This window comes from Pseudophryne corroboree, chromosome 4, assembly GCF_028390025.1.
Source record: "Pseudophryne corroboree isolate aPseCor3 chromosome 4, aPseCor3.hap2, whole genome shotgun sequence".
Taxonomy (NCBI): domain Eukaryota; kingdom Metazoa; phylum Chordata; class Amphibia; order Anura; family Myobatrachidae; genus Pseudophryne; species Pseudophryne corroboree.
Window position 1 is genome coordinate 197,605,134 of NC_086447.1, and position 25,950 is coordinate 197,631,083.

The 25,950-nt window shown below is 37.8% G+C and overlaps 33 non-coding genes across 33 annotated transcripts; all 33 read right to left on the bottom strand.

Moving 5' to 3' along the window:
• Positions 1 to 325: 325 nt before the first annotated feature.
• TRNAF-GAA (transfer RNA phenylalanine (anticodon GAA)) lies at positions 326 to 398 on the bottom strand. The gene has a single exon. It is a non-coding gene; the product is annotated as a tRNA-Phe (tRNA).
• Positions 399 to 1,209: 811 nt separating this feature from the next.
• Positions 1,210 to 1,282, bottom strand: TRNAF-GAA (transfer RNA phenylalanine (anticodon GAA)). The gene has a single exon. It is a non-coding gene; the product is annotated as a tRNA-Phe (tRNA).
• Positions 1,283 to 2,096: 814 nt separating this feature from the next.
• Positions 2,097 to 2,169, bottom strand: TRNAF-GAA (transfer RNA phenylalanine (anticodon GAA)). The gene has a single exon. It is a non-coding gene; the product is annotated as a tRNA-Phe (tRNA).
• Positions 2,170 to 2,497: 328 nt separating this feature from the next.
• On the bottom strand, positions 2,498 to 2,570 carry TRNAF-GAA (transfer RNA phenylalanine (anticodon GAA)). The gene has a single exon. It is a non-coding gene; the product is annotated as a tRNA-Phe (tRNA).
• An 811-nt stretch (positions 2,571 to 3,381) lies between these two features.
• Positions 3,382 to 3,454, bottom strand: TRNAF-GAA (transfer RNA phenylalanine (anticodon GAA)). Its single transcript has one exon. It is a non-coding gene; the product is annotated as a tRNA-Phe (tRNA).
• An 814-nt stretch (positions 3,455 to 4,268) lies between these two features.
• TRNAF-GAA (transfer RNA phenylalanine (anticodon GAA)) lies at positions 4,269 to 4,341 on the bottom strand. Its single transcript has one exon. It is a non-coding gene; the product is annotated as a tRNA-Phe (tRNA).
• A 328-nt stretch (positions 4,342 to 4,669) lies between these two features.
• TRNAF-GAA (transfer RNA phenylalanine (anticodon GAA)) lies at positions 4,670 to 4,742 on the bottom strand. Its single transcript has one exon. It is a non-coding gene; the product is annotated as a tRNA-Phe (tRNA).
• An 813-nt stretch (positions 4,743 to 5,555) lies between these two features.
• Positions 5,556 to 5,628, bottom strand: TRNAF-GAA (transfer RNA phenylalanine (anticodon GAA)). Its single transcript has one exon. It is a non-coding gene; the product is annotated as a tRNA-Phe (tRNA).
• Positions 5,629 to 6,441: 813 nt separating this feature from the next.
• Positions 6,442 to 6,514, bottom strand: TRNAF-GAA (transfer RNA phenylalanine (anticodon GAA)). The gene has a single exon. It is a non-coding gene; the product is annotated as a tRNA-Phe (tRNA).
• An 812-nt stretch (positions 6,515 to 7,326) lies between these two features.
• Positions 7,327 to 7,399, bottom strand: TRNAF-GAA (transfer RNA phenylalanine (anticodon GAA)). The gene has a single exon. It is a non-coding gene; the product is annotated as a tRNA-Phe (tRNA).
• Positions 7,400 to 9,088: 1,689 nt separating this feature from the next.
• Positions 9,089 to 9,161, bottom strand: TRNAF-GAA (transfer RNA phenylalanine (anticodon GAA)). Its single transcript has one exon. It is a non-coding gene; the product is annotated as a tRNA-Phe (tRNA).
• Positions 9,162 to 9,972: 811 nt separating this feature from the next.
• Positions 9,973 to 10,045, bottom strand: TRNAF-GAA (transfer RNA phenylalanine (anticodon GAA)). Its single transcript has one exon. It is a non-coding gene; the product is annotated as a tRNA-Phe (tRNA).
• Positions 10,046 to 10,859: 814 nt separating this feature from the next.
• Positions 10,860 to 10,932, bottom strand: TRNAF-GAA (transfer RNA phenylalanine (anticodon GAA)). The gene has a single exon. It is a non-coding gene; the product is annotated as a tRNA-Phe (tRNA).
• A 328-nt stretch (positions 10,933 to 11,260) lies between these two features.
• TRNAF-GAA (transfer RNA phenylalanine (anticodon GAA)) lies at positions 11,261 to 11,333 on the bottom strand. Its single transcript has one exon. It is a non-coding gene; the product is annotated as a tRNA-Phe (tRNA).
• An 811-nt stretch (positions 11,334 to 12,144) lies between these two features.
• On the bottom strand, positions 12,145 to 12,217 carry TRNAF-GAA (transfer RNA phenylalanine (anticodon GAA)). The gene has a single exon. It is a non-coding gene; the product is annotated as a tRNA-Phe (tRNA).
• An 813-nt stretch (positions 12,218 to 13,030) lies between these two features.
• On the bottom strand, positions 13,031 to 13,103 carry TRNAF-GAA (transfer RNA phenylalanine (anticodon GAA)). Its single transcript has one exon. It is a non-coding gene; the product is annotated as a tRNA-Phe (tRNA).
• Positions 13,104 to 13,431: 328 nt separating this feature from the next.
• TRNAF-GAA (transfer RNA phenylalanine (anticodon GAA)) lies at positions 13,432 to 13,504 on the bottom strand. Its single transcript has one exon. It is a non-coding gene; the product is annotated as a tRNA-Phe (tRNA).
• Positions 13,505 to 14,317: 813 nt separating this feature from the next.
• On the bottom strand, positions 14,318 to 14,390 carry TRNAF-GAA (transfer RNA phenylalanine (anticodon GAA)). The gene has a single exon. It is a non-coding gene; the product is annotated as a tRNA-Phe (tRNA).
• Positions 14,391 to 14,718: 328 nt separating this feature from the next.
• On the bottom strand, positions 14,719 to 14,791 carry TRNAF-GAA (transfer RNA phenylalanine (anticodon GAA)). Its single transcript has one exon. It is a non-coding gene; the product is annotated as a tRNA-Phe (tRNA).
• Positions 14,792 to 15,604: 813 nt separating this feature from the next.
• Positions 15,605 to 15,677, bottom strand: TRNAF-GAA (transfer RNA phenylalanine (anticodon GAA)). Its single transcript has one exon. It is a non-coding gene; the product is annotated as a tRNA-Phe (tRNA).
• Positions 15,678 to 16,005: 328 nt separating this feature from the next.
• On the bottom strand, positions 16,006 to 16,078 carry TRNAF-GAA (transfer RNA phenylalanine (anticodon GAA)). Its single transcript has one exon. It is a non-coding gene; the product is annotated as a tRNA-Phe (tRNA).
• Positions 16,079 to 16,890: 812 nt separating this feature from the next.
• On the bottom strand, positions 16,891 to 16,963 carry TRNAF-GAA (transfer RNA phenylalanine (anticodon GAA)). Its single transcript has one exon. It is a non-coding gene; the product is annotated as a tRNA-Phe (tRNA).
• An 815-nt stretch (positions 16,964 to 17,778) lies between these two features.
• TRNAF-GAA (transfer RNA phenylalanine (anticodon GAA)) lies at positions 17,779 to 17,851 on the bottom strand. The gene has a single exon. It is a non-coding gene; the product is annotated as a tRNA-Phe (tRNA).
• Positions 17,852 to 18,662: 811 nt separating this feature from the next.
• On the bottom strand, positions 18,663 to 18,735 carry TRNAF-GAA (transfer RNA phenylalanine (anticodon GAA)). The gene has a single exon. It is a non-coding gene; the product is annotated as a tRNA-Phe (tRNA).
• Positions 18,736 to 19,549: 814 nt separating this feature from the next.
• TRNAF-GAA (transfer RNA phenylalanine (anticodon GAA)) lies at positions 19,550 to 19,622 on the bottom strand. The gene has a single exon. It is a non-coding gene; the product is annotated as a tRNA-Phe (tRNA).
• Positions 19,623 to 20,435: 813 nt separating this feature from the next.
• TRNAF-GAA (transfer RNA phenylalanine (anticodon GAA)) lies at positions 20,436 to 20,508 on the bottom strand. The gene has a single exon. It is a non-coding gene; the product is annotated as a tRNA-Phe (tRNA).
• A 328-nt stretch (positions 20,509 to 20,836) lies between these two features.
• On the bottom strand, positions 20,837 to 20,909 carry TRNAF-GAA (transfer RNA phenylalanine (anticodon GAA)). Its single transcript has one exon. It is a non-coding gene; the product is annotated as a tRNA-Phe (tRNA).
• Positions 20,910 to 21,721: 812 nt separating this feature from the next.
• On the bottom strand, positions 21,722 to 21,794 carry TRNAF-GAA (transfer RNA phenylalanine (anticodon GAA)). The gene has a single exon. It is a non-coding gene; the product is annotated as a tRNA-Phe (tRNA).
• Positions 21,795 to 22,608: 814 nt separating this feature from the next.
• TRNAF-GAA (transfer RNA phenylalanine (anticodon GAA)) lies at positions 22,609 to 22,681 on the bottom strand. The gene has a single exon. It is a non-coding gene; the product is annotated as a tRNA-Phe (tRNA).
• An 812-nt stretch (positions 22,682 to 23,493) lies between these two features.
• On the bottom strand, positions 23,494 to 23,566 carry TRNAF-GAA (transfer RNA phenylalanine (anticodon GAA)). Its single transcript has one exon. It is a non-coding gene; the product is annotated as a tRNA-Phe (tRNA).
• An 814-nt stretch (positions 23,567 to 24,380) lies between these two features.
• TRNAF-GAA (transfer RNA phenylalanine (anticodon GAA)) lies at positions 24,381 to 24,453 on the bottom strand. Its single transcript has one exon. It is a non-coding gene; the product is annotated as a tRNA-Phe (tRNA).
• An 812-nt stretch (positions 24,454 to 25,265) lies between these two features.
• TRNAF-GAA (transfer RNA phenylalanine (anticodon GAA)) lies at positions 25,266 to 25,338 on the bottom strand. Its single transcript has one exon. It is a non-coding gene; the product is annotated as a tRNA-Phe (tRNA).
• Positions 25,339 to 25,692: 354 nt separating this feature from the next.
• TRNAF-GAA (transfer RNA phenylalanine (anticodon GAA)) lies at positions 25,693 to 25,765 on the bottom strand. Its single transcript has one exon. It is a non-coding gene; the product is annotated as a tRNA-Phe (tRNA).
• Positions 25,766 to 25,950: the final 185 nt, after the last annotated feature.

Below are 25,950 nucleotides of genomic sequence, written 5' to 3' on the forward strand. Positions count from 1 at the left end.
TTTGCAAACTGAAATAACATAAAATGCTTTTCAAGATCAAAACCTGAACACAACAGTTTTTGCTGCTAAATTGCTATTCAGTAGCAAAAGCAAACACCCAACCATGCTAAACCCGAGGATTGAACAAGACACCCTTAGATCTTCAGTCTAATGTTGTCACAACTGAGCTATTTCGCCAAGCTCTACTAATAAGAAATTATTTTATTGGGGCTAATAATAATGCAAACTGTAATAACATGAAATGTTCTTGAAGACCAGAACCTGAACACGGCAGTTTCTGCTGCTAAATTGCTATTCTGTAACAAAAAAAAACAGCAACTAAATATGCCGAAACCCGGGATCGAACCAGGGACCTTTAGATCTTCAGTCTAACGCTCTCCCAACTGAGCTATTTCGGCTAATTGTGACAGAAGTGAAGTCGTATTTGGGGTTTTAGGTTGGGAAAAAAAGAGCATCAAGTGTTCTTGAAAAGCAACACCTTATAATGAAAGATTCTGCTGGTAAATTGCTATTCTGTAACAAAAATACAGCTACTAAACATGCCGAAACCCGGGATCGAACCAGGGACTTATAGATCTTCAGTCTAATGCTCTCCCAAATGAGCTATTGCAGCTACATCTGACATTTGGAAAGTCTTTTTTGGTGTTTAAGATAAGGCAAACTGAAAGAACATCAAGTGTCCTAGAGGGCGAAACCTGAAAATAAACGTTTCTGCTGCTAAATTTCTTTTTGCTGAATTGCTACTCAGTAACAAAATGCAAACACCCAAACATGTGGAAACCCACGATCGTACTAGGGATTTTAAGGTCTTCAGTCTATTGCTCTCACAACTGAGCTATTTTGGCAAGCTATACTGATAAGAATGTCTTTTTTTGGAGCTAAAGATTTTGCAAACTGAAATAACATAAAATGTTTTTCAAGATCAAAACCTGAACACAACAGTTTTTGCTGCTAAATTGCTATTCAGTAGCAAAAGCAAACACCCAACCATGCTAAACCCCAGGATTGAACAAGACACCCTTAGATCTTCAGTCTAATGTTCTCACAACTGAGCTATTTCGCCAAGCTCTACTAATAAGAAATTCTTTTATTGGGGCTAATAATAATGCAAACTGTAATAACATGAAATGATCTTGAAGACCAGAACCTGAACACGGCAGTTTCTGCTGCTAAATTGCTATTCTGTAACAAAAAAACAGCAACTAAATATGCCGAAAACCGGGATCGAACCAGGGACCTTTAGATCTTCAGTCTAACGCTCTCCCAACTGAGCTATTTTGGCTAATTGTGAAAGATGTCAAGCCGTTTTTGGGGTTTTAGGCTGGGGAAAAAAAGAGCATTAAGTGTTCTTGATGAACAACACCTGATAATGAAATATTCTGCTGGTAAATTGCTATTCTGTAACAAAAATACAGCAACTAAACATGCCGAATCCTGGGATCGAACCCAGGACCTTTAGATCTTCAGTTTAATGCTCTCACAAAAGAGCTATTGCGTGTAAGTCTGACTTTTATAAAGTCTTTTTTGGTGTTTAAGATAAGGCAAACTGAAAGAACATCAAGTGTCCTAGAGGGCGAAACCTGAAAATGAAAGTTTCTGCTGCTAAATTTCTTTTTGCTGAATTGCTACTCAGTAACAAACTGCAAACACCCAAACATGTGGAAACCCACGATCGTACTAGGTATTTTAAGGTCTTCAGTCTATTGCTCTCACAACTGAGCTATTTTGGAAAGCTATACTGATAAGAATGTCTTTTTTTTGGAGCTAAAGATTTTGACAACTGAAATAACATAAAATGCTTTTCAAGATCAAAACCTGAACACAACAGTTTTTGCTGCTAAATTGCTATTCAGTAGCAAAAGCAAACACCCAACCATGCTAAACCCCAGGATTGAACAAGACACCCTTAGATCTTCAGTCTAATGTTGTCACAACTGAGCTATTTCGCCAAGCTCTACTAATAAGAAATTATTTTATTGGGGCTAATAATAATGCAAACTGTAATAACATGAAATGTTCTTGAAGACCAGAACCTGAACACGGCAGTTTCTGCTGCTAAATTGCTATTCTGTAACAAAAAAAACAGCAACTAAATATGCCGAAACCTGGGATCGAACCAGGGACCTTTAGATCTTCAGTCTAACGCTCTCCCAACTGAGCTATTTCGGCTAATTGTGCAAACTGAAATAACATAAAATGTTTTTCAAGATCAAAACCTGAACACAACAGTTTTTGCTGCTAAATTGCTATTCAGTAGCAAAAGCAAACACCCAACCATGCTAAACCCCAGGATTGAACAAGACACCCTTAGATCTTCAGTCTAATGTTGTCACAACTGAGCTATTTCGCCAAGCTCTACTAATAAGAAATTATTTTATTGGGGCTAATAATAATGCAAACTGTAATAACATGAAATGTTCTTGAAGACCAGAACCTGAACACGGCAGTTTCTGCTGCTAAATTGCTATTCTGTAACAAAAAAAACAGCAACTAAATATGCCGAAACCCGGGATCGAACCAGGGACCTTTAGATCTTCAGTCTAACGCTCTCCCAACTGAGCTATTTCGGCTAATTGTGACAGATGTGAAGTCGTATTTGGGGTTTTAGGTTGGGAAAAAAAGAGCATCAAGTGTTTTTGAAGAGCAACACCTTATAATGAAAGATTCTGCTGGTAAATTGCTATTCTGTAACAAAAATACAGCTACTAAACATGCCGAAACCCGGGATCGAACCAGGGACTTATAGATCTTCAGTCTAATGCTCTCCCAAATGAGCTATTGCAGCTACGTCTGACATTTGGAAAGTCTTTTTTGGTGTTTAAGATAAGGCAAACTGAAAGAACATCAAGTGTCCTAGAGGGCGAAACCTGAAAATAAACGTTTCTGCTGCTAAATTTCTTTTTGCTGAATTGCTACTCAGTAACAAAATGCAAACACCCAAACATGTGGAAACCCACGATCGTACTAGGGATTTTAAGGTCTTCAGTCTATTGCTCTCACAACTGAGCTATTTTGGCAAGCTATACTGATAAGAATGTCTTTTTTTGGAGCTAAAGATTTTGCAAACTGAAATAACATAAAATGTTTTTCAAGATCAAAACCTGAACACAACAGTTTTTGCTGCTTTATTGCTATTCAGTAGCAAAAGCAAACACCCAACCATGCTAAACCCCAGGATTGAACAAGACACCCTTAGATCTTCAGTCTAATGTTCTCACAACTGAGCTATTTCGCCAAGCTCTACTAATAAGAAATTCTTTTATTGGGGCTAATAATAATGCAAACTGTAATAACATGAAATGATCTTGAAGACCAGAACCTGAACACGGCAGTTTCTGCTGCTAAATTGCTATTCTGTAACAAAAAAACAGCAACTAAATATGCCGAAAACCGGGATCGAACCAGGGACCTTTAGATCTTCAGTCTAACGCTCTCCAAACTGAGCTATTTCGGCAAATTGTGAAAGATGTCAAGCCGTTTTTGGGGTTTTAGGCTGGGAAAAAAAAGAGCATTAAGTGTTCTTGATGAACAACACCTGATAATGAAAGATTCTGCTGGTAAATTGCTATTCTGTAATAAAAATACAGCAACTAAACATTCCGAATCCTGGGATCGAACCCAGGACCTTTAGATCTTCAGTTTAATGCTCTCACAAAAGAGATATTGCGTGTAAGTCTGACGTTTATAAAGTCTTTTTTGGTGTTTAAGATAAGGCAAACTGAAAGAACATCAAGTGTCCTAGAGGGCGAAACCTGAAAATGAAAGTTTCTGCTGCTAAATTTCTTTTTGCTGAATTGCTACTCAGTAACAAACTGCAAACACCCAAACATGTGGAAACCCACGATCGTACTAGGGATTTTAAGGTCTTCAGTCTATTGCTCTCACAACTGAGCTATTTTGGAAAGCTATACTGATTAGAATGTCTTTTTTTGGGAGCTAAAGATTTTGCAAACTGAAATAACATAAAATGCTTTTCAAGATCAAAACCTGAACACAACAGTTTTTGCTGCTAAATTGCTATTCAGTAGCAAAAGCAAACACCCAACCATGCTAAACCCCAGGATTGAACAAGACACCCTTAGATCTTCAGTCTAATGTTGTCACAACTGAGCTATTTCGCCAAGCTCTACTAATAAGAAATTATTTTATTGGGGCTAATAATAATGCAAACTGTAATAACATGAAATGTTCTTGAAGACCAGAACCTGAACACGGCAGTTTCTGCTGCTAAATTGCTATTCTGTAACAAAAAAACCAGCAACTAAATATGCCGAAACCCGGGATCGAACCAGGGACCTTTAGATCTTCAGTCTAACGCTCTCCCAACTGAGCTATTTCGGCTAATTGTGCAAACTGAAATAACATAAAATGTTTTTCAAGATCAAAACCTGAACACAACAGTTTTTGCTGCTAAATTGCTATTCAGTAGCAAAAGCAAACACCCAACCATGCTAAACCCCTGGATTGAACAAGACACCCTTAGATCTTCAGTCTAATGTTGTCACAACTGAGCTATTTCGCCAAGCTCTACTAATAAGAAATTATTTTATTGGGGCTAATAATAATGCAAACTGTAATAACATGAAATGTTCTTGAAGACCAGAACCTGAACACGGCAGTTTCTGCTGCTAAATTGCTATTCTGTAACAAAAAAACCAGCAACTAAATATTCCGAAACCCGGGATCGAACCAGGGACCTTTAGATCTTCAGTCTAACGCTCTCCCAACTGAGCTATTTCGGCTAATTGTGACAGATGTGAAGTCGTATTTGGGGTTTTAGGTTGGGAAAAAAAGAGCATCAAGTGTTTTTGAAGAGCAATACCTTATAATGAAAGATTCTGCTGGTAAATTGCTATTCTGTAACAAAAATACAGCTACTAAACATGCCGAAACCCGGGATCGAACCAGGGATTTATAGATCTTCAGTCTAATGCTCTCCCAAATAAGCTATTGCAGCTACGTCTGACATTTGGAAAGTCTTTTTTGGTGTTTAAGATAAGGCAAACTGAAAGAACATCAAGTGTCCTAGAGGGCGAAACCTGAAAATAAACGTTTCTGCTGCTAAATTTCTTTTTGCTGAATTGCTACTCAGTAACAAAATGCAAACACCCAAACTTGTGGAAACCCACGATCGTACTAGGGATTTTAAGGTCTTCAGTCTATTGCTCTCACAACTGAGCTATTTTGGAAAGCTATACTGATAAGAATGTCTTTTTTTAGGAGCTAAAGATTTTGCAAACTGAAATAACATAAAATGCTTTTCAAGATCAAAACCTGAACACAACAGTTTTTGCTGCTAAATTGCTATTCAGTAGCAAAAGCAAACACCCAACCATGCTAAACCCCAGGATTGAACAAGACACCCTTAGATCTTCAGTCTAATGTTGTCACAACTGAGCTATTTCGCCAAGCTCTACTAATAAGAAATTATTTTATTGGGGCTAATAATAATGCAAACTGTAATAACATGAAATGTTCTTGAAGACCAGAACCTGAACACGGCAGTTTCTGCTGCTAAATTGCTATTCTGTAACAAAAAAAACAGCAACTAAATATGCCGAAACACGGGATCAAACCAGGGACCTTTAGATCTTCAGTCTAACGCTCTCCCAACTGAGCTATTTCGGCTAATTGTGACAGATGTGAAGTCGTATTTGGGGTTTTAGGTTGGGAAAAAAAGAGCATCAAGTGTTTTTGAAGAGCAACACCTTATAATGAAAGATTCTGCTGGTAAATTGCTATTCTGTAACAAAAATACAGCAACTAAACATGCCGAATCCTGGGATCGAACCCAGGACCTTTAGATCTTCAGTTTAATGCTCTCACAAAAGAGCTATTGCGTGTAAGTCTGACGTTTATAAAGTCTTTTTTGGTGTTTAAGATAAGGCAAACTGAAAGAACATCAAGTGTCCTAGAGGGCGAAACCTGAAAATGAAAGTTTCTGCTGCTAAATTTCTTTTTGCTGAATTGCTACTCAGTAACAAACTGCAAACACCCAAACATGTGGAAACCCACGATCGTACTAGGGATTTTAAGGTCTTCAGTCTATTGCTCTCACAACTGAGCTATTTTGGAAAGCTATACTGATAAGAATGTCTTTTTTTAGGAGCTAAAGATTTTGCAAACTGAAATAACATAAAATGCTTTTCAAGATCAAAACCTGAACACAACAGTTTTTGCTGCTAAATTGCTATTCAGTAGCAAAAGCAAACACCCAACCATGCTAAACCCCAGGATTGAACAAGACACCCTTAGATCTTCAGTCTAATGTTGTCACAACTGAGCTATTTCGCCAAGCTCTACTAATAAGAAATTCTTTTATTGGAGCTAATAATAATGCAAACTGTAATAACATGAAATGTTCTTGAAGACCAAAACCTGAACACGGCAGTTTCTGCTGCTAAATTGCTATTCTGTAACAAAAAAAACAGCAACTAAATATTTCGAAACCCGGGATCGAACCAGGGACCTTTAGATCTTCAGTCTAACGCTCTCCCAACTGAGCTATTTCGGCTAATTGTGACAGATGTGAAGTCGTATTTGGGGTTTTAGGTTGGGAAAAAAAGAGCATCAAGTGTTTTTGAAGAGCAACACCTTATAATGAAAGATTCTGCTGGTAAATTGCTATTCTGTAACAAAAATACAGCTACTAAACATGCCGAAACCCGGGATCGAACCAGGGACTTATAGATCTTCAGTCTAATGCTCTCCCAAATGAGCTATTGCAGCTACGTCTGACATTTGGAAAGTCTTTTTTGGTGTTTAAGATAAGGCAAACTGAAAGAACATCAAGTGTCCTAGAGGGCGAAACCTGAAAATAAACGTTTCTGCTGCTAAATTTCTTTTTGCTGAATTGCTACTCAGTAACAAAATGCAAACACCCAAACATGTGGAAACCCACGATCGTACTAGGGATTTTAAGGTCTTCAGTCTATTGCTCTCACAACTGAGCTATTTTGGCAAGCTATACTGATAAGAATGTCTTTTTTTAGGAGCTAAAGATTTTGCAAACTGAAATAACATAAAATGCTTTTCAAGATCAAAACCTGAACACAACAGTTTTTGCTGCTAAATTGCTATTCAGTAGCAAAAGCAAACACCCAACCATGCTAAACCCCAGGATTGAACAAGACACCCTTAGATCTTCAGTCTAATGTTCTCACAACTGAGCTATTTCGCCAAGCTCTACTAATAAGAAATTCTTTTATTGGGGCTAATAATAATGCAAACTGTAATAACATGAAATGATCTTGAAGACCAGAACCTGAACACGGCAGTTTCTGCTGCTAAATTGCTATTCTGTAACAAAAAAACAGCAACTAAATATGCCGAAAACCGGGATCGAACCAGGGACCTTTAGATCTTCAGTCTAACGCTCTCCCAACTGAGCTATTTCGGCTAATTGTGAAAGATGTCAAGCCGTTTTTGGGGTTTTAGGCTGGGGAAAAAAAGAGCATTAAGTGTTCTTGATGAACAACACCTGATAATGAAAGATTCTGCTGGTAAATTGCTATTCTGTAACAAAAATACAGCAACTAAACATGCCGAATCCTGGGATCGAACCCAGGACCTTTAGATCTTCAGTTTAATGCTCTCACAAAAGAGATATTGCGTGTAAGTCTGACGTTTATAAAGTCTTTTTTGGTGTTTAAGATAAGGCAAACTGAAAGAACATCAAGTGTCCTAGAGGGCGAAACCTGAAAATGAAAGTTTCTGCTGCTAAATTTCTTTTTGCTGAATTGCTACTCAGTAACAAACTGCAAACACCCAAACATGTGGAAACCCACGATCGTACTAGGGATTTTAAGGTCTTCAGTCTATTGCTCTCACAACTGAGCTATTTTGGAAAGCTATACTGATAAGAATGTCTTTTTTTAGGAGCTAAAGATTTTGCAAACTGAAATAACATAAAATGCTTTTCAAGATCAAAACCTGAACACAACAGTTTTTGCTGCTAAATTGCTATTCAGTAGCAAAAGCAAACACCCAACCATGCTAAACCCCAGGATTGAACAAGACACCCTTAGATCTTCAGTCTAATGTTGTCACAACTGAGCTATTTCGCCAAGCTCTACTAATAAGAAATTATTTTATTGGGGCTAATAATAATGCAAACTGTAATAACATGAAATGTTCTTGAAGACCAGAACCTGAACACGGCAGTTTCTGCTGCTAAATTGCTATTCTGTAACAAAAAAAACAGCAACTAAATATGCCGAAACCCGGGACCTTTAGATCTTCAGTCTAACGCTCTCCCAACTGAGCTATTTCGGCTAATTGTGACAGATGTGAAGTCGTATTTGGGGTTTTAGGTTGGGAAAAAAAGAGCATCAAGTGTTCTTGAAGAGCAACACCTTATAATGAAAGATTCTGCTGGTAAATTGCTATTCTGTAACAAAAATACAGCAACTAAACATGCCGAATCCTGGGATCGAACCCAGGACCTTTAGATCTTCAGTTTAATGCTCTCACAAAAGAGCTATTGCGTGTAAGTCTGACGTTTAGAAAGTCTTTTTTGGTGTTTAAGATAAGGCAAACTGAAAGAACATCAAGTGTCCTAGAGGGCGAAACCTGAAAATGAAAGTTTCTGCTGCTAAATTTCTTTTTGCTGAATTGCTACTCAGTAACAAACTGCAAACACCCAAACATGTGGAAACCCACGATCGTACTAGGGATTTTAAGGTCTTCAGTCTATTGCTCTCACAACTGAGCTATTTTGGCAAGCTATACTGATAAGAATGTCTTTTTTTAGGAGCTAAAGATTTTGCAAACTGAAATAACATAAAATGCTTTTCAAGATCAAAACCTGAACACAACAGTTTTTGCTGCTAAATTGCTATTCAGTAGCAAAAGCAAACACCCAACCATGCTAAACCCGAGGATTGAACAAGACACCCTTAGATCTTCAGTCTAATGTTGTCACAACTGAGCTATTTTGCCAAGCTCTACTAATAAGAAATTATTTTATTGGGGCTAATAATAATGCAAACTGTAATAACATGAAATGTTCTTGAAGACCAGAACCTGAACACGGCAGTTTCTGCTGCTAAATTGCTATTCTGTAACAAAAAAAAACAGCAACTAAATATGCCGAAACCCGGGATCGAACCAGGGACCTTTAGATTTTCAGTCTAACGCTCTCCCAACTGAGCTATTTCGGTTAATTGTGACAGAAGTGAAGTCGTATTTGGAGTTTTAGGTTGGGAAAAAAAGAGCATCAAGTGTTCTTGAAAAGCAACACCTTATAATGAAAGATTCTGCTGGTAAATTGCTATTCTGTAACAAAAATACAGCTACTAAACATGCCGAAACCCGGGATCGAACCAGGGACTTATAGATCTTCAGTCTAATGCTCTCCCAAATGAGCTATTGCAGCTACATCTGACATTTGGAAAGTCTTTTTTGGTGTTTAAGATAAGGCAAACTGAAAGAACATCAAGTGTCCTAGAGGGCGAAACCTGAAAATAAACGTTTCTGCTGCTAAATTTCTTTTTGCTGAATTGCTACTCAGTAACAAAATGCAAACACCCAAACATGTGGAAACCCACGATCGTACTAGGGATTTTAAGGTCTTCAGTCTATTGCTCTCACAACTGAGCTATTTTGGCAAGCTATACTGATAAGAATGTCTTTTTTTGGAGCTAAAGATTTTGCAAACTGAAATAACATAAAATGTTTTTCAAGATCAAAACCTGAACACAACAGTTTTTGCTGCTAAATTGCTATTCAGTAGCAAAAGCAAACACCCAACCATGCTAAACCCCAGGATTGAACAAGACACCCTTAGATCTTCAGTCTAATGTTCTCACAACTGAGCTATTTCGCCAAGCTCTACTAATAAGAAATTCTTTTATTGGGGCTAATAATAATGCAAACTGTAATAACATGAAATGATCTTGAAGACCAGAACCTGAACACGGCAGTTTCTGCTGCTAAATTGCTATTCTGTAACAAAAAAACAGCAACTAAATATGCCGAAAACCGGGATCGAACCAGGGACCTTTAGATCTTCAGTCTAACGCTCTCCCAACTGAGCTATTTTGGCTAATTGTGAAAGATGTCAAGCCGTTTTTGGGGTTTTAGGCTGGGGAAAAAAAGAGCATTAAGTGTTCTTGATGAACAACACCTGATAATGAAATATTCTGCTGGTAAATTGCTATTCTGTAACAAAAATACAGCAACTAAACATGCCGAATCCTGGGATCGAACCCAGGACCTTTAGATCTTCAGTTTAATGCTCTCACAAAAGAGCTATTGCGTGTAAGTCTGACTTTTATAAAGTCTTTTTTGGTGTTTAAGATAAGGCAAACTGAAAGAACATCAAGTGTCCTAGAGGGCGAAACCTGAAAATGAAAGTTTCTGCTGCTAAATTTCTTTTTGCTGAATTGCTACTCAGTAACAAACTGCAAACACCCAAACATGTGGAAACCCACGATCGTACTAGGTATTTTAAGGTCTTCAGTCTATTGCTCTCACAACTGAGCTATTTTGGAAAGCTATACTGATAAGAATGTCTTTTTTTAGGAGCTAAAGATTTTGACAACTGAAATAACATAAAATGCTTTTCAAGATCAAAACCTGAACACAACAGTTTTTGCTGCTAAATTGCTATTCAGTAGCAAAAGCAAACACCCAACCATGCTAAACCCCAGGATTGAACAAGACACCCTTAGATCTTCAGTCTAATGTTGTCACAACTGAGCTATTTCGCCAAGCTCTACTAATAAGAAATTATTTTATTGGGGCTAATAATAATGCAAACTGTAATAACATGAAATGTTCTTGAAGACCAGAACCTGAACACGGCAGTTTCTTCTGCTAAATTGCTATTCTGTAACAAAAAAAACAGCAACTAAATATGCCGAAACCCGGGATCGAACCAGGGACCTTTAGATCTTCAGTCTAACGCTCTCCCAACTGAGCTATTTCGGCTAATTGTGCAAACTGAAATAACATAAAATGTTTTTCAAGATCAAAACCTGAACACAACAGTTTTTGCTGCTAAATTGCTATTCAGTAGCAAAAGCAAACACCCAACCATGCTAAACCCCAGGATTGAACAAGACACCCTTAGATCTTCAGTCTAATGTTGTCACAACTGAGCTATTTCGCCAAGCTCTACTAATAAGAAATTATTTTATTGGGGCTAATAATAATGCAAACTGTAATAACATGAAATGTTCTTGAAGACCAGAACCTGAACACGGCAGTTTCTGCTGCTAAATTGCTATTCTGTAACAAAAAAAACAGCAACTAAATATGCCGAAACCCGGGATCGAACCAGGGACCTTTAGATCTTCAGTCTAACGCTCTCCCAACTGAGCTATTTCGGCTAATTGTGACAGATGTGAAGTCGTATTTGGGGTTTTAGGTTGGGAAAAAAAGAGCATCAAGTGTTTTTGAAGAGCAACACCTTATAATGAAAGATTCTGCTGGTAAATTGCTATTCTGTAACAAAAATACAGCTACTAAACATGCCGAAACCCGGGATCGAACCAGGGACTTATAGATCTTCAGTCTAATGCTCTCCCAAATGAGCTATTGCAGCTACGTCTGACATTTGGAAAGTCTTTTTTGGTGTTTAAGATAAGGCAAACTGAAAGAACATCAAGTGTCCTAGAGGGCGAAACCTGAAAATAAACGTTTCTGCTGCTAAATTTCTTTTTGCTGAATTGCTACTCAGTAACAAAATGCAAACACCCAAACATGTGGAAACCCACGATCGTACTAGGGATTTTAAGGTCTTCAGTCTATTGCTCTCACAACTGAGCTATTTTGGCAAGCTATACTGATAAGAATGTCTTTTTTTGGAGCTAAAGATTTTGCAAACTGAAATAACATAAAATGTTTTTCAAGATCAAAACCTGAACACAACAGTTTTTGCTGCTTTATTGCTATTCAGTAGCAAAAGCAAACACCCAACCATGCTAAACCCCAGGATTGAACAAGACACCCTTAGATCTTCAGTCTAATGTTCTCACAACTGAGCTATTTCGCCAAGCTCTACTAATAAGAAATTCTTTTATTGGGGCTAATAATAATGCAAACTGTAATAACATGAAATGATCTTGAAGACCAGAACCTGAACACGGCAGTTTCTGCTGCTAAATTGCTATTCTGTAACAAAAAAACAGCAACTAAATATGCCGAAAACCGGGATCGAACCAGGGACCTTTAGATCTTCAGTCTAACGCTCTCCAAACTGAGCTATTTCGGCTAATTGTGAAAGATGTCAAGCCGTTTTTGGGGTTTTAGGCTGTGAAAAAAAAGAGCATTAAGTGTTCTTGATGAACAACACCTGATAATGAAAGATTCTGCTGGTAAATTGCTATTCTGTAATAAAAATACAGCAACTAAACATTCCGAATCCTGGGATCGAACCCAGGACCTTTAGATCTTCAGTTTAATGCTCTCACAAAAGAGATATTGCGTGTAAGTCTGACGTTTATAAAGTCTTTTTTGGTGTTTAAGATAAGGCAAACTGAAAGAACATCAAGTGTCCAAGAGGGCGAAACCTGAAAATGAAAGTTTCTGCTGCTAAATTTCTTTTTGCTGAATTGCTACTCAGTAACAAACTGCAAACACCCAAACATGTGGAAACCCACGATCGTACTAGGGATTTTAAGGTCTTCAGTCTATTGCTCTCACAACTGAGCTATTTTGGAAAGCTATACTGATTAGAATGTCTTTTTTTAGGAGCTAAAGATTTTGCAAACTGAAATAACATAAAATGCTTTTCAAGATCAAAACCTGAACACAACAGTTTTTGCTGCTAAATTGCTATTCAGTAGCAAAAGCAAACACCCAACCATGCTAAACCCCAGGATTGAACAAGACACCCTTAGATCTTCAGTCTAATGTTGTCACAACTGAGCTATTTCGCCAAGCTCTACTAATAAGAAATTATTTTATTGGGGCTAATAATAATGCAAACTGTAATAACATGAAATGTTCTTGAAGACCAGAACCTGAACACGGCAGTTTCTGCTGCTAAATTGCTATTCTGTAACAAAAAACCAGCAACTAAATATGCCGAAACCCGGGATCGAACCTGGGACCTTTAGATCTTCAGTCTAACGCTCTCCCAACTGAGCTATTTCGGCTAATTGTGCAAACTGAAATAACATAAAATGTTTTTCAAGATCAAAACCTGAACACAACAGTTTTTGCTGCTAAATTGCTATTCAGTAGCAAAAGCAAACACCCAACCATGCTAAACCCCAGGATTGAACAAGACACCCTTAGATCTTCAGTCTAATGTTGTCACAACTGAGCTATTTCGCCAAGCTCTACTAATAAGAAATTATTTTATTGGGGCTAATAATAATGCAAACTGTAATAACATGAAATGTTCTTGAAGACCAGAACCTGAACACGGCAGTTTCTGCTGCTAAATTGCTATTCTGTAACAAAAAAACCAGCAACTAAATATGCCGAAACCCGGGATCGAACCAGGGACCTTTAGATCTTCAGTCTAACGCTCTCCCAACTGAGCTATTTCGGCTAATTGTGACAGATGTGAAGTCGTATTTGGGGTTTTAGGTTGGGAAAAAAAGAGCATCAAGTGTTTTTGAAGAGCAATACCTTATAATGAAAGATTCTGCTGGTAAATTGCTATTCTGTAACAAAAATACAGCTACTAAACATGCCGAAACCCGGGATCGAACCAGGGACTTATAGATCTTCAGTCTAATGCTCTCCCAAATAAGCTATTGCAGCTACGTCTGACATTTGGAAAGTCTTTTTTGGTGTTTAAGATAAGGCAAACTGAAAGAACATCAAGTGTCCTAGAGGGCGAAACCTGAAAATAAACGTTTCTGCTGCTAAATTTCTTTTTGCTGAATTGCTACTCAGTAACAAAATGCAAACACCCAAACTTGTGGAAACCCACGATCGTACTAGGGATTTTAAGGTCTTCAGTCTATTGCTCTCACAACTGAGCTATTTTGGAAAGCTATACTGATAAGAATGTCTTTTTTTAGGAGCTAAAGATTTTGCAAACTGAAATAACATAAAATGCTTTTCAAGATCAAAACCTGAACACAACAGTTTTTGCTGCTAAATTGCTATTCAGTAGCAAAAGCAAACACCCAACCATGCTAAACCCCAGGATTGAACAAGACACCCTTAGATCTTCAGTCTAATGTTGTCACAACTGAGCTATTTCGCCAAGCTCTACTAATAAGAAATTATTTTATTGGGGCTAATAATAATGCAAACTGTAATAACATGAAATGTTCTTGAAGACCAGAACCTGAACACGGCAGTTTCTGCTGCTAAATTGCTATTCTGTAACAAAAAAAACAGCAACTAAATATGCCGAAACCCGGGATCGAACCAGGGACCTTTAGATCTTCAGTCTAACGCTCTCCCAACTGAGCTATTTCGGCTAATTGTGCAAACTGAAATAACATAAAATGTTTTTCAAGATCAAAACCTGAACACAACAGTTTTTGCTGCTAAATTGCTATTCAGTAGCAAAAGCAAACACCCAACCATGCTAAACCCCAGGATTGAACAAGACACCCTTAGATCTTCAGTCTAATGTTGTCACAACTGAGCTATTTCGCCAAGCTCTACTAATAAGAAATTCTTTTATTGGGGCTAATAATAATGCAAACTGTAATAACATGAAATGTTCTTGAAGACCAGAACCTGAACACGGCAGTTTCTGCTGCTAAATTGCTATTCTGTAACAATAAAAACAGCAACTAAATATGCCGAAACCCGGGATCGAACCAGGGACCTTTAGATCTTCAGTCTAACGCTCTCCCAACTGAGCTATTTCGGCTAATTGTGACAGATGTGAAGTCGTATTTGGGGTTTTAGGTTGGGAAAAAAAGAGCATCAAGTGTTTTTGAAGAGCAATACCTTATAATGAAAGATTCTGCTGGTAAATTGCTATTCTGTAACAAAAATACAGCTACTAAACATGCCGAAACCCGGGATCGAACCAGGGACTTATAGATCTTCAGTCTAATGCTCTCCCAAATGAGCTATTGCAGCTACGTCTGACATTTGGAAAGTCTTTTTTGGTGTTTAAGATAAGGCAAACTGAAAGAACATCAAGTGTCCTAGAGGGCGAAACCTGAAAATAAACGTTTCTGCTGCTAAATTTCTTTTTGCTGAATTGCTACTCAGTAACAAAATGCAAACACCCAAACATGTGGAAACCCACGATCGTACTAGGGATTTTAAGGTCTTCAGTCTATTGCTCTCACAACTGAGCTATTTTGGAAAGCTATACTGATAAGAATGTCTTTTTTTAGGAGCTAAAGATTTTGCAAACTGAAATAACATAAAATGCTTTTCAAGATCAAAACCTGAACACAACAGTTTTTGCTGCTAAATTGCTATTCAGTAGCAAAAGCAAACACCCAACCATGCTAAACCCCAGGATTGAACAAGACACCCTTAGATCTTCAGTCTAATGTTGTCACAACTGAGCTATTTCGCCAAGCTCTACTAATAAGAAATTATTTTATTGGGGCTAATAATAATGCAAACTGTAATAACATGAAATGTTCTTGAAGACCAGAACCTGAACACGGCAGTTTCTGCTGCTAAATTGCTATTCTGTAACAAAAAAACCAGCAACTAAATATGCCGAAACCCGGGATCGAACCAGGGACCTTTAGATCTTCAGTCTAACGCTCTCCCAACTGAGCTATTTCGGCTAATTGTGCAAACTGAAATAACATAAAATGTTTTTCAAGATCAAAACCTGAACACAACAGTTTTTGCTGCTAAATTGCTATTCAGTAGCAAAAGCAAACACCCAACCATGCTAAACCCCAGGATTGAACAAGACACCCTTAGATCTTCAGTCTAATGTTGTCACAACTGAGCTATTTCGCCAAGCTCTACTAATAAGAAATTATTTTATTGGGGCTAATAATAATGCAAACTGTAATAACATGAAATGTTCTTGAAGACCAGAACCTGAACACGGCAGTTTCTGCTGCTAAATTGCTATTCTGTAACAATAAAAACAGCAACTAAATATGCCGAAACCCGGGATCGAACCAGGGACCTTTAGATCTTCAGTCTAACGCTCTCCCAACTGAGCTATTTCGGCTAATTGTGACAGATGTGAAGTCGTATTTGGGGTTTTAGGTTGGGAAAAAAAGAGCATCAAGTGTTTTTGAAGAGCAATACCTTATAATGAAAGATTCTGCTGGTAAATTGCTATTCTGTAACAAAAATACAGCTACTAAACATGCCGAAACCCGGGATCGAACCAGGGACTTATAGATCTTCAGTCTAATGCTCTCCCAAATGAGCTATTGCAGCTACGTCTGACATTTGGAAAGTCTTTTTTGGTGTTTAAGATAAGGCAAACTGAAAGAACATCAAGTGTCCTAGAGGGCGAAACCTGAAAATAAACGTTTCTGCTGCTAAATTTCTTTTTGCTGAATTGCTACTCAGTAACAAAATGCAAACACCCAAACATGTGGAAACCCACGATCGTACTAGGGATTTTAAGGTCTTCAGTCTATTGCTCTCACAACTGAGCTATTTTGGAAAGCTATACTGATAAGAATGTCTTTTTTTAGGAGCTAAAGATTTTGCAAACTGAAATAACATAAAATGCTTTTCAAGATCAAAACCTGAACACAACAGTTTTTGCTGCTAAATTGCTATTCAGTAGCAAAAGCAAACACCCAACCATGCTAAACCCCAGGATTGAACAAGACACCCTTAGATCTTCAGTCTAATGTTGTCACAACTGAGCTATTTCGCCAAGCTCTACTAATAAGAAATTATTTTATTGGGGCTAATAATAATGCAAACTGTAATAACATGAAATGTTCTTGAAGACCAGAACCTGAACACGGCAGTTTCTGCTGCTAAATTGCTATTCTGTAACAAAAAAACAGCAACTAAATATGCCGAAAACCGGGATCGAACCAGGGACCTTTAGATCTTCAGTCTAACGCTCTCCCAACTGAGCTATTTCGGCTAATTGTGAAAGATGTGAAGTCGTATTTGGGGTTTTAGGCTTGGAAAAAAAAGAGCATTAAGTGTTCTTGATGAACAACACCTGATAATGAAAGATTCTGCTGGTAAATTGCTATTCTGTAACAAAAATACAGCAACTAAACATGCCGAATCCTGGGATCGAACCCAGGACCTTTAGATCTTCAGTTTAATGCTCTCACAAAAGAGCTATTGCGTGTAAGTCTGACGTTTAGAAAGTCTTTTTTGGTGTTTAAGATAAGGCAAACTGAAAGAACATCAAGTGTCCTAGAGGGCGAAACCTGAAAATGAAAGTTTCTGCTGCTAAATTTCTTTTTGCTGAATTGCTACTCAGTAACAAACTGCAAACACCCAAACATGTGGAAACCCACGATCGTACTAGGGATTTTAAGGTCTTCAGTCTATTGCTCTCACAACTGAGCTATTTTGGAAAGCTATACTGATAAGAATGTCTTTTTTTAGGAGCTAAAGATTTTGCAAACTGAAATAACATAAAATGCTTTTCAAGATCAAAACCTGAACACAACAGTTTTTGCTGCTAAATTGCTATTCAGTAGCAAAAGCAAACACCCAACCATGCTAAACCCCAGGATTGAACAAGACACCCTTAGATCTTCAGTCTAATGTTGTCACAACTGAGCTATTTCGCCAAGCTCTACTAATAAGAAATTATTTTATTGGGGCTAATAATAATGCAAACTGTAATAACATGAAATGTTCTTGAAGACCAGAACCTGAACACGGCAGTTTCTGCTGCTAAATTGCTATTCTGTAACAAAAAAAAACAGCAACTAAATATGCCGAAACCCGGGATCGAACCAGGGACCTTTAGATCTTCAGTCTAACGCTCTCCCAACTGAGCTATTTCGGCTAATTGTGACAGACGTGAAGTCGTATTTGGAGTTTTAGGTTGGGAAAAAAAGAGCATCAAGTGTTCTTGAAAAGCAACACCTTATAATGAAAGATTCTGCTGGTAAATTGCTATTCTGTAACAAAAATACAGCTACTAAACATGCCGAAACCCGGGATCGAACCAGGGACTTATAGATCTTCAGTCTAATGCTCTCCCAAATGAGCTATTGCAGCTACATCTGACATTTGGAAAGTCTTTTTTGGTGTTTAAGATAAGGCAAACTGAAAGAACATCAAGTGTCCTAGAGGGCGAAACCTGAAAATAAACGTTTCTGCTGCTAAATTTCTTTTTGCTGAATTGCTACTCAGTAACAAAATGCAAACACCCAAACATGTGGAAACCCACGATCGTACTAGGGATTTTAAGGTCTTCAGTCTATTGCTCTCACAACTGAGCTATTTTGGCAAGCTATACTGATAAGAATGTCTTTTTTTGGAGCTAAAGATTTTGCAAACTGAAATAACATAAAATGTTTTTCAAGATCAAAACCTGAACACAACAGTTTTTGCTGCTAAATTGCTATTCAGTAGCAAAAGCAAACACCCAACCATGCTAAACCCCAGGATTGAACAAGACACCCTTAGATCTTCAGTCTAATGTTCTCACAACTGAGCTATTTCGCCAAGCTCTACTAATAAGAAATTCTTTTATTGGGGCTAATAATAATGCAAACTGTAATAACATGAAATGATCTTGAAGACCAGAACCTGAACACGGCAGTTTCTGCTGCTAAATTGCTATTCTGTAACAAAAAAACAGCAACTAAATATGCCGAAAACCGGGATCGAACCAGGGACCTTTAGATCTTCAGTCTAACGCTCTCCCAACTGAGCTATTTTGGCTAATTGTGAAAGATGTCAAGCCGTTTTTGGGGTTTTAGGCTGGGGAAAAAAAGAGCATTAAGTGTTCTTGATGAACAACACCTGATAATGAAATATTCTGCTGGTAAATTGCTATTCTGTAACAAAAATACAGCAACTAAACATGCCGAATCCTGGGATCGAACCCAGGACCTTTAGATCTTCAGTTTAATGCTCTCACAAAAGAGCTATTGCGTGTAAGTCTGACTTTTATAAAGTCTTTTTTGGTGTTTAAGATAAGGCAAACTGAAAGAACATCAAGTGTCCTAGAGGGCGAAACCTGAAAATGAAAGTTTCTGCTGCTAAATTTCTTTTTGCTGAATTGCTACTCAGTAACAAACTGCAAACACCCAAACATGTGGAAACCCACGATCGTACTAGGTATTTTAAGGTCTTCAGTCTATTGCTCTCACAACTGAGCTATTTTGGAAAGCTATACTGATAAGAATGTCTTTTTTTAGGAGCTAAAGATTTTGACAACTGAAATAACATAAAATGCTTTTCAAGATCAAAACCTGAACACAACAGTTTTTGCTGCTAAATTGCTATTCAGTAGCAAAAGCAAACACCCAACCATGCTAAACCCCAGGATTGAACAAGACACCCTTAGATCTTCAGTCTAATGTTGTCACAACTGAGCTATTTCGCCAAGCTCTACTAATAAGAAATTATTTTATTGGGGCTAATAATAATGCAAACTGTAATAACATGAAATGTTCTTGAAGACCAGAACCTGAACACGGCAGTTTCTGCTGCTAAATTGCTATTCTGTAACAAAAAAACCAGCAACTAAATATGCCGAAACCCGGGATCGAACCAGGGACCTTTAGATCTTCAGTCTAACGCTCTCCCAACTGAGCTATTTCGGCTAATTGTGACAGATGTGAAGTCGTATTTGGGGTTTTAGGTTGGGAAAAAAAGAGCATCAAGTGTTTTTGAAGAGCAATACCTTATAATGAAAGATTCTGCTGGTAAATTGCTATTCTGTAACAAAAATACAGCTACTAAACATGCCGAAACCCGGGATCGAACCAGGGACTTATAGATCTTCAGTCTAATGCTCTCCCAAATAAGCTATTGCAGCTACGTCTGACATTTGGAAAGTCTTTTTTGGTGTTTAAGATAAGGCAAACTGAAAGAACATCAGGTGTCCTAGAGGGCGAAACCTGAAAATAAACGTTTCTGCTGCTAAATTTCTTTTTGCTGAATTGCTACTCAGTAACAAAATGCAAACACCCAAACTTGTGGAAACCCACGATCGTACTAGGGATTTTAAGGTCTTCAGTCTATTGCTCTCACAACTGAGCTATTTTGGAAAGCTATACTGATAAGAATGTCTTTTTTTAGGAGCTAAAGATTTTGCAAACTGAAATAACATAAAATGCTTTTCAAGATCAAAACCTGAACACAACAGTTTTTGCTGCTAAATTGCTATTCAGTAGCAAAAGCAAACACCCAACCATGCTAAACCCCAGGATTGAACAAGACACCCTTAGATCTTCAGTCTAATGTTGTCACAACTGAGCTATTTCGCCAAGCTCTACTAATAAGAAATTATTTTATTGGGGCTAATAATAATGCAAACTGTAATAACATGAAATGTTCTTGAAGACCAGAACCTGAACACGGCAGTTTCTGCTGCTAAATTGCTATTCTGTAACAAAAAAACCAGCAACTAAATATGCCGAAACCCGGGATCGAACCAGGGACCTTTAGATCTTCAGTCTAACGCTCTCCCAACTGAGCTATTTCGGCTAATTGTGCAAACTGAAATAACATAAAATGTTTTTCAAGATCAAAACCTGAACACAACAGTTTTTGCTGCTAAATTGCTATTCAGTAGCAAAAGCAAACACCCAACCATGCTAAACCCCAGGATTGAACAAGACACCCTTAGATCTTCAGTCTAATGTTGTCACAACTGAGCTATTTCGCCAAGCTCTACTAATAAGAAATTATTTTATTGGGGCTAATAATAATGCAAACTGTAATAACATGAAATGTTCTTGAAGACCAGAACCTGAACACGGCAGTTTCTGCTGCTAAATTGCTATTCTGTAACAATAAAAACAGCAACTAAATATGCCGAAACCCGGGATCGAACCAGGGACCTTTAGATCTTCAGTCTAATGCTCTCCCAACTGAGCTATTTCGGCTAATTGTGACAGATGTGAAGTCGTATTTGGGGTTTTAGGTTGGGAAAAAAAGAGCATCAAGTGTTTTTGAAGAGCAATACCTTATAATGAAAGATTCTGCTGGTAAATTGCTATTCTGTAACAAAAATACAGCTACTAAACATGCCGAAACCCGGGATCGAACCAGGGACTTATAGATCTTCAGTCTAATGCTCTCCCAAATGAGCTATTGCAGCTACGTCTGACATTTGGAAAGTCTTTTTTGGTGTTTAAGATAAGGCAAACTGAAAGAACATCAAGTGTCCTAGAGGGCGAAACCTGAAAATAAACGTTTCTGCTGCTAAATTTCTTTTTGCTGAATTGCTACTCAGTAACAAAATGCAAACACCCAAACATGTGGAAACCCACGATCGTACTAGGGATTTTAAGGTCTTCAGTCTATTGCTCTCACAACTGAGCTATTTTGGAAAGCTATACTGATAAGAATGTCTTTTTTTAGGAGCTAAAGATTTTGCAAACTGAAATAACATAAAATGCTTTTCAAGATCAAAACCTGAACACAACAGTTTTTGCTGCTAAATTGCTATTCAGTAGCAAAAGCAAACACCCAACCATGCTAAACCCCAGGATTGAACAAGACACCCTTAGATCTTCAGTCTAATGTTGTCACAACTGAGCTATTTCGCCAAGCTCTACTAATAAGAAATTATTTTATTGGGGCTAATAATAATGCAAACTGTAATAACATGAAATGTTCTTGAAGACCAGAACCTGAACACGGCAGTTTCTGCTGCTAAATTGCTATTCTGTAACAAAAAAACAGCAACTAAATATGCCGAAAACCGGGATCGAACCAGGGACCTTTAGATCTTCAGTCTAACGCTCTCCCAACTGAGCTATTTCGGCTAATTGTGAAAGATGTGAAGTCGTATTTGGGGTTTTAGGCTGGGAAAAAAAAGAGCATTAAGTGTTCTTGATGAACAACACCTGATAATGAAAGATTCTGCTGGTAAATTGCTATTCTGTAACAAAAATACAGCAACTAAACATGCCGAATCCTGGGATCGAACCCAGGACCTTTAGATCTTCAGTTTAATGCTCTCACAAAAGAGCTATTGCGTGTAAGTCTGACGTTTAGAAAGTCTTTTTTGGTGTTTAAGATAAGGCAAACTGAAAGAACATCAAGTGTCCTAGAGGGCGAAACCTGAAAATGAAAGTTTCTGCTGCTAAATTTCTTTTTGCTGAATTGCTACTCAGTAACAAACTGCAAACACCCAAACATGTGGAAACCCACGATCGTACTAGGGATTTTAAGGTCTTCAGTCTATTGCTCTCACAACTGAGCTATTTTGGAAAGCTATACTGATAAGAATGTCTTTTTTTAGGAGCTAAAGATTTTGCAAACTGAAATAACATAAAATGCTTTTCAAGATCAAAACCTGAACACAACAGTTTTTGCTGCTAAATTGCTATTCAGTAGCAAAAGCAAACACCCAACCATGCTAAACCCCAGGATTGAACAAGACACCCTTAGATCTTCAGTCTAATGTTGTCACAACTGAGCTATTTCGCCAAGCTCTACTAATAAGAAATTATTTTATTGGGGCTAATAATAATGCAAACTGTAATAACATGAAATGTTCTTGAAGACCAGAACCTGAACACGGCAGTTTCTGCTGCTAAATTGCTATTCTGTAACAAAAAAAACAGCAACTAAATATGCCGAAACCCAGGATCGAACCAGGGACCTTTAGATCTTCAGTCTAACGCTCTCCCAACTGAGCTATTTCGGCTAATTGTGACAGATGTGAAGTCGTATTTGGGGTTTTAGGTTGGGAAAAAAAGAGCATCAAGTGTTTTTGAAGAGCAACACCTTATAATGAAAGATTCTGCTGGTAAATTGCTATTCTGTAACAAAAATATAGCTACTAAACATGCCGAAACCCAGGATCGAACCATTGCCTTTTAGATCTTCAGTCTAATGCTCTCCCAAATGAGCTATTGCAGCTACGTCTGACATTTGGAAAGTCTTTTTTGGTGTTTAAGATAAGGCAAACTGAAAGAACATCAAGTGTCCTAGAGGGCGAAACCTGAAAATAAACGTTTCTGCTGCTAAATTTCTTTTTGCTGAATTGCTACTCAGTAACAAAATGCAAACACCCAAACATGTGGAAACCCACGATCGTACTAGGGATTTTAAGGTCTTCAGTCTATTGCTCTCACAACTGAGCTATTTTAGCAAGCTATACTGATAAGAATGTCTTTTTTTGGAGCTAAAGATTTTGCAAACTGAAATAACATAAAATGTTTTTCAAGATCAAAACCTGAACACAACAGTTTTTGCTGCTAAATTGCTATTCAGTAGCAAAAGCAAACACCCAACCATGCTAAACCCCAGGATTGAACAAGACACCCTTAGATCTTCAGTCTAATGTTGTCACAACTGAGCTATTTCGCCAAGCTCTACTAATAAGAAATTATTTTATTGGGGCTAATAATAATGCAAACTGTAATAACAAGAAATGTTCTTGAAGACCAGAACCTGAACACGGCAGTTTCTGCTGCTAAATTGCTATTCTGTAACAAAAAAAACAGCAACTAAATATGCCGAAACCCGGGATCGAACCAGGGACCTTTAGATCTTCAGTCTAACGCTCTCCCAACTGAGATATTTTGGCTAATTGTGACAGATGTGAAGTCGTATTTGGGGTTTTAGGCTGGGAAAAAAAAGAGCATTAAGTGTTCTTGATGAACAACACCTGATAATGAAAGATTCTGCTGGTAAATTGCTATTCTGTAACAAAAATACAGCAACTAAACATGCCGAATCCTGGGATCGAACCCAGGACCTTTAGATCTTCAGTTTAATGCTCTCACAAAAGAGCTATTGCGTGTAAGTCTGACGTTTATAAAGTCTTTTTTGGTGTTTAAGATAAGGCAAACTGAAAGAACATCAAGTGTCCTAGAGGGCGAAACCTGAAAATGAAAGTTTCTGCTGCTAAATTTCTTTTTGCTGAATTGCTACTCAGTAACAACCTGCAAACACCCAAACATGTGGAAACCCACGATCGTACTAGGGATTTTAAGGTCTTCAGTCTATTGCTCTCACAACTGAGCTATTTTGGAAAGCTATACTGATAAGAATGTCTTTTTTTAGGAGCTAAAGATTTTGCAAACTGAAATAACATAAAATGCTTTTCAAGATCAAAACCTGAACACAACAGTTTTTGCTGCTAAATTGCTATTCAGTAGCAAAAGCAAACACCCAACCATGCTAAACCCGAGGATTGAACAAGACACCCTTAGATCTTCAGTCTAATGTTGTCACAACTGAGCTATTTCGCCAAGCTCTACTAATAAGAAATTCTTTTATTGGGGCTAATAATAATGCAAACTGTAATAACATGAAATGTTCTTGAAGACCAGAACCTGAACACGGCAGTTTCTGCTGCTAAATTGCTATTCTGTAACAAAAAAAACAGCAACTAAATATGCCGAAACCCGGGATCGAACCAGGGACCTTTAGATCTTCAGTCTAACGCTCTCCCAACTGAGCTATCTCGGCTAATTGTGACAGATGTGAAGTCGTATTTGGGGTTTTAGGTTGGGAAAAAAAGAGCATCAAGTGTTTTTGAAGAGCAACACCTTATAATGAAAGATTCTGCTGGTAAATTGCTATTCTGTAACAAAAATACAGCTACTAAACATGCCGAAACCCAGGATCTAACCAGGGACTTATAGATCTTCAGTCTAATGCTCTCCCAAATGAGCTACTGCAGCTACGTCTGACATTTGGAAAGTCTTTTTTGGTGTTTAAGATAAGGCAAACTGAAAGAACATCAAGTGTCCTAGAGGGCGAATTCTGAAAATAAACGTTTCTGCTGCTAAATTTCTTTTTGCTGAATTGCTACTCAGTAACAAAATGCAAACACCCAAACATGTGGAAACCCACGATCGTACTAGGGATTTTAAGGTCTTCAGTCTATTGCTCTCACAACTGAGCTATTTTGGAAAGCTATACTGATAAGAATGTCTTTTTTTAGGAGCTAAAGATTTTGCAAACTGAAATAACATAAAATGCTTTTCAAGATCAAAACCTGAACACAACAGTTTTTGCTGCTAAATTGCTATTCAGTAGCAAAAGCAAACACCCAACCATGCTAAACCCCAGGATTGAACAAGACACCCTTAGATCTTCAGTCTAATGTTCTCACAACTGAGCTATTTCGCCAAGCTCTACTAATAAGAAATTCTTTTATTGGGGCTAATAATAATGCAAACTGTAATAACATGAAATGATCTTGAAGACCAGAACCTGAACACGGCAGTTTCTGCTGCTAAATTGCTATTCTGTAACAAAAAAACAGCAACTAAATATGCCGAAAACCGGGATCGAACCAGGGACCTTTAGATCTTCAGTCTAACGCTCTCCCAACTGAGCTATTTCGGCTAATTGTGTCTTTTTTTAGGAGCTAAAGATTTTGCAAACTGAAATAACATAAAATGCTTTTCAAGATCAAAACCTGAACACAACAGTTTTTGCTGCTAAATTGCTATTCAGTAGCAAAAGCAAACACCCAACCATGCTAAACCCGAGGATTGAACAAGACACCCTTAGATCTTCAGTCTAATGTTGTCACAACTGAGCTATTTCGCCAAGCTCTACTAATAAGAAATTCTTTTATTGGGGCTAATAATAATGCAAACTGTAATAACATGAAATGTTCTTGAAGACCAGAACCTGAACACGGCAGTTTCTGCTGCTAAATTGCTATTCTGTAACAAAAAAAACAGCAACTAAATATGCCGAAACCCGGGATCGAACCAGGGACCTTTAGATCTTCAGTCTAACGCTCTCCCAACTGAGCTATCTCGGCTAATTGTGACAGATGTGAAGTCGTATTTGGGGTTTTAGGTTGGGAAAAAAAGAGCATCAAGTGTTTTTGAAGAGCAACACCTTATAATGAAAGATTCTGCTGGTAAATTGCTATTCTGTAACAAAAATACAGCTACTAAACATGCCGAAACCCAGGATCTAACCAGGGACTTATAGATCTTCAGT